Source organism: Otolemur garnettii, unplaced genomic scaffold (assembly GCF_000181295.1).
Source record: "Otolemur garnettii isolate 467f Iridium unplaced genomic scaffold, OtoGar3 scaffold00041, whole genome shotgun sequence".
Lineage (NCBI taxonomy): Eukaryota > Metazoa > Chordata > Mammalia > Primates > Galagidae > Otolemur > Otolemur garnettii.
The window spans coordinates 1,522,981-1,528,566 of record NW_003852436.1 but is presented as its reverse complement, the minus strand read 5'-3'; the positions used below and the strand labels follow the sequence as shown (position 1 = coordinate 1,528,566).

General features: G+C 41.6%; 1 protein-coding gene and 1 pseudogene across 1 annotated transcript in view; one reads left to right on the top strand and one right to left on the bottom strand.

The window, feature by feature from the left end:
- The window catches only part of TBC1D9 (TBC1 domain family member 9), a 69,751-nt gene that overhangs the window by 16,200 nt on the left and 47,965 nt on the right, over positions 1–5,586 (top strand). The gene's annotated exons all lie outside the window — the stretch shown is intronic.
- LOC105887021 lies at positions 4,053–5,014 on the bottom strand (annotated as a pseudogene).

The following is a 5,586-nucleotide window of genomic DNA, read 5'->3' as shown; positions in this document are numbered from 1 at the left end:
CTCTTTTCTTCACAATTTCACCATCAATGTGATCATCAAGCCTCTGGATTTATGCCTATATGTTGGGGGAGGAATGATATTTCAATGCTGTTTTAATTTATATTTGCCTTATTTATGAGAAATTGAATATCTTCCCATATATTTAAGGGCTTTTTAAAAAAATGTCTTTGTTTGTAACTGTCTGATTTTGCCTATTCTATAGGACTTTCAGTCTTATTTTTCTTGAATTTTTAAAAATTCTTTATATAGGCCGGACATTGTGGCTCATGCTATCAACCCAGAGTTTTGGGAGGCTGAGATGGGTGGATTATTGGAGCCCAGGAGTTTGAGGCCAGCCTGGGCAACAAAGCAAGATCTCATCTCTACAAGAAAAAAAATATATGTTTAGGGCAGCACCTGTGGCTCAGTGAGTAGGGCACCAGCCCCATATACTGAGGGTGGTGGGTTCAAACCCGGCCCTGACCAAACTGCAACAACAACAACAAAAATAGCCAGATGTTGTGGCAGGCACCTGTAGTCCCAGCTACTCGGGAGGCTGAGGCAAGAGAATCGCCTAAGCCCAAAAGCTGGAGGTTGCTGTGAACTGTGATGCCACAGCACTCTACTGAGAGCAACAAAGTGAGATTCTGTCTCTAAAAAGAAAAAAAAGTTTAATTAGCCAGGAGTGTTGCTGTACACCTGTTGTCCTAGCTACCTGGGAGGTTGAGGTGGGATGATCTCTGAAGCTCAGGAATTCAGGGCTGCAGTGAGCTATGATCACACACTGCACTCCAGCTGGGGCAACAGAGTGAGACCCCCATCTCAAAAAAAGAATAAGTTATTTATTTACAGACCATTTGCCCTTTACTGGGGATACACTGTAGATATTTTCCCTCGGTTTGTCATTTGTCTTCTGACTTTGCTCATAATTTTTGCCAGGAAAAGTTTTAAATTCCTATTTAGTCAAAATTGATGCTTTCTGTTATAGCACCTGGATATTTTTAGCAAAAGTTAAAAAGCCTTCTTTACATCCAGGTTAAAGGGGAGTTCTAGGAAGTGGTCTGAGAGAGTGTTTCTCATTAAAATTCCAAAAAGTGTTTAATTTAATTTTATTTTTTCTATTCTACTAAACATTTGCATGAACATGTAATAATTCTGTAATTTACAAAAAGGTGGCGCCTATGGCTCAAGAAGTAGGGCACCAGCCCCATATATCAGGAGGTGGCGGATTCAAGCCCAGCCTCAGCCAAAATTGCAGAAAACAAACAAAAAAAAGAACAAAAATGACATAAATAGATTCTCGTTGTTTAGGGTCTGATGTTTTTGAAACAGTACGCTGGATTTTAACTGGACCATATAAAATGAATGAGGGCCGAGCAGTGTAATAGCACATAATAGCATCAACCTCTTCCATTACTCCCACTCTCCCCCTCACAATGAGTGGTTTATCACTGCTTCAAGATTTGTGAGTTAAGTTTATACCCCATTCATATTAAAAATGTTAGAAAAGTAGTGAAAAAAGGCCAGGTTTGGTGGCTCCCACCTGAAATCCTAACACTCTGGGAGGCCAAAGCAGGTAGATTGCTTGAGCTCAGGAGTTTGAGACCAGCCTAAGCAAGAGTGAGACCCTCATCTCCACTAAAAATAGAAAAATTAGCAGGTCTTGGTGGCAGGCATCTGTAGTCCCAGCTGCTGGGGAGGCTGAGGCAAGAGGATTGCTTGAGCCCAAGAGTTTGAGGTTGCTGTGAGCTATGATGCCATGGCAAAGAAAGGAAGGGAGGGAGGGAGAGAAAATTAGTAGTGAAAAAGGTAAAAATGAAACTGGGGAGTCATTGGAAAGGATCAGTTTGAAGATTGGCTTACAGATGTCCCCCTTAGGGTCATCTCCTGAGAGGCCATGGTAGCTTCCAAACAGATAAAAGAACCTTGACTAATTGAGAGTTATCGTATTGATAAAACTAGATTTTTACGACATCCTCCTTTCATTTCTAAATCTGTATCTGAATTCCTGGAAGTATTGTGAATGGCCGGAGTCCGAGGATTGCTAGCACAATCCTATAGGAGGGCGGGATGAGCGCGGTGACAGCCGGTCAGCGTGAGGAAGGCAGGCACGCAGTGTCTTCTCCGTCTGGGCGCCGGTGGAGGTTCCCTCCGACAGGCCTCCCTCAAATGTTAGCTTCTTTGGGGACCCAGGACAAACAAAGAGCTGCAGGAAGACACCAAAGCTTAGAAGTGACAAGAGCTGGGAGAAAGAAAGAAAGTAAATAAATAAATAAATCAAACAAGGACCAATTATGTCAAACAGCCATTCTCACCGTTTGTTATTACACCAAAAATGTCAGATTTAATTCCCCTGAAACCAGTTAGGAGGAGGGAATTGCTATTAATGCAATTATATGTGAAAGAATTTTTACTCATGTTGTCCAACAATTAAGAAACCCACAAACTTACTTGTTTTGAGATGTAATTAACTTTTATAAATTATAAATGTAATAATTAACTACAGAGGCAACTACAATCTAAACATCATTGTGTATTGTCATAGTAGTCTCCCAGGACATGTGGTTTTGTATTTTGCTCTTTTTTCCTTGACTAGTATTACCTACATTGTTATGTAATTTTTCATTGTTATTTTAATAACTGAATATTATCCCGTAATTGATTGACTTTACCATTTCTCTCTTTCTAGAATTCATCTTCATTTCTAGACTAGTGAGTGGTAGGCATAAATAAAAATACAGTTAATACTTTTGTTCATACAGTATAACTTCTCCCACAAGCTGTGGTTTTTTTTTCTCCCCTCCTTTGGGATAGATTATAAAATGTGGATTAATGGATTAAGTACTTTAAACATCTTTAAGAAACCTTAGTGGATAATTGTCAGTATATTAGAATCTCTGTGTGATTATTCTATTGCTTGCTTTTAGCATTAAAGTTGCTTAAATGATTTTTTTCAAATATAAGAGGTAAAAGTTTAAATCTTAATGTTTTGATTTTCTGTCTCTGGTTACGAGGTCAGAACATTTTTTTCACGTTTGCCAAAGTTAACTTTTTCCTTTTTGTTAAATTACCTGTCCATGCTCTTTTGCATATTTAAATCTTCATTAGACATCTGATGTATTAGGATTGTATTAATTTTCCAAAGTTGTGAGAAGCTGTTGGTTAAAACTGGAATGATTGATTTTTATCTTGTGTAGAACCTTTAGAACCCATGGGAAGGAGATAGACACTCCATCCCTTTATTTCATCACTTCCTGTCTACCAAGCTTAAACATCATCAGCTAAGAAAAGTTTCTGCATTCTGGGCACTCTCTTTACTTACAGGTGGGAAAGCCGGGAGTGTAGCCTTCTGGGGGTGGGACTTCTACCCTGGCTGCTGGAATTAGGTGGCAAGGCTTGTTTGTTGATACTTGTGTATTAGGCCACAGAGTATTTCAGAGACATGTTCCTTGGTTCTCTATCCTCATAAATTCCTTCATATTTAAAAATATTTCCTTTTTAAAATTTAAATGAGCATCCTATAAACGTAGTTTTTAATCAATCTTTAGATAGCATAGTCTGAACTTAATGTTTTTCTGCTCAAAACATGTGGCTTTCATTTGTTTTGCGTGTATATCACTTCCTTTGTACCTTCTCCCCATTTCGGCCTTAGGTAAGAACCCTCCTAGGAGGCCCAGGGGAACAGCAAATGTCAGCCTACCTGTGGGTCTTCAGGTTTTCTCGGTGTTGACTGGCTTTTGCGATTACTTGGGTACTCAGCTGCTACTTCCTGTTCATGGGATTTTTATCAGTTACTTTTGTGTTTTCATTCATTCATATGTGTGTGTATATATATGTGTACACACATATATATTTATTATTTTATACCACTGCTAAAATTTAATCTAACTTAAAGCAGTACAGAATGGCTTCTTCTACAGAACAAGGGAAAATTTTGCCCTAATCTTTCTCAAAAACCAATTATGTCTTCAGTTCTAGCCCCAGTTTAAGAGATTTTTTAAAAATATACCATTCCTGTGTCAAAACCAAGGTAAAAGGAAAGTGGGGCTCTAGAATCTAGAGCAGAACGAGCTCTAGAAGCCAATGGATGTGAGCACATTCAAGTCGGCAGGCTTCAGATTACTGGTCCCTGGGGGTTGTTTCTTCCATCACCACAGACACGACCATCTTGGGCGATTTGAAGGTTGCTGGGTCTTCAGTCACTGCAGTGTCCTGAGCTTGGATCATTTCCACTGGAGAAGGTTTCTGGGCTCCTTGGTAGGCCTGGGTGGTAAAACTCGCTAAATCATACTTCTTGGTCCAAACAAGCTCCATTTATCTGATGGGTTTCTGTTTTTATCCCTACTTCCGGAATCCATGGTGCTAAGATTTGGGCCAGGTAAGGCTATGGAAGAACCAGAAGTGAACCTGCCTCTGGGCCTGTGCTTAGGAGGAGAATGAGGGGTGCTGCTTGGGGCAGATTGGGCTGACGCAGCCTGCTTCTCTGCTTTAGTCATCTCTCCACTGTGTAGATTTAGTCTCAGTTTACGTAAGATGACAATCTGTTTCTAAATGTGGCTAGTTATACCCTGCATTTCAGCTGTCTTCATGTTGTACATGTGTAGTGCTTCTGCCACTAGAAGGTACTTGGTCTCCTCTGTGGTGAGGCCCTTGTAGGGTGTGGAGCCAGCATCTCTCAGCCCTGCCTGTGGCTCAGAACACTGAATGCTCTCCTGAATCTGTTTTGTGATCAGAGAATTCATGATGACATGGGTAGCTTTAGCCTTCCCCACCGGGACCTTGTCCATACTGTCAATGGCTGATGACAAGGACATGCCGGGGAGGATACACCGGCCTGTTCTTCCTCCACCTCCACAAGCTCCATCAGCCAGGTGCTGATACTTGCACTCTGGAATCACTGGCTTCCAGGGAATGCTGCCCATGACTGATGGAGGAGGAGTCCTGGGTCGTCCAGGGCATCATCATAGCTGAATGTCTGCTGGTACATCCTAGGCAGGGACATCTTGCCTGGAGGCCCATTAGGTTCAAGAGCAGCTACTTCCTAGTTGTCTTGAACCACTGAAAGACTGGGCTCAAGGTGGTTTTTCTATATAGAATTCTGAGCTGAGTCTCTGCCACCACAGTGAAATATGTGACAATTATGCCAACAGACAGATGTTAAGGAGGAATATTGTCCTGCTGCTACCAGTTAGCAAAACTTCCCAGGAAGAATCCATCCAGAGGTTCCTTCACCTGCTGCCACCATGGAGCTCCCTACAGTCTGAAGTCTGACACTAAAGTGGCTCCAAGGACCCACATGTCCCAAAGGATTATGGTGCAGTTTGGACTATGGGAGAGTGACGGTGACCCTGAAGTTTCTCCTTGGGCCAGGAGACACTGGCTGCCAGGCTGGCTGGCAACCTTGGTGATCATTCTTATATATTTTTCTTATATATTGTATATATATGTGGTTATCATATCTTATGTAGTTTCCTCTAAAGGCATTGACAACTTTGAAATGTGACATAGGCTGCAGGTGAACTGCCAACTAAGGGAGGTATTTTTCATCCCGGTTCCCTCTGAACTGACTTCTTCTTCCCAGCAAAGGTTCAGTGCCCTCATGCCGCC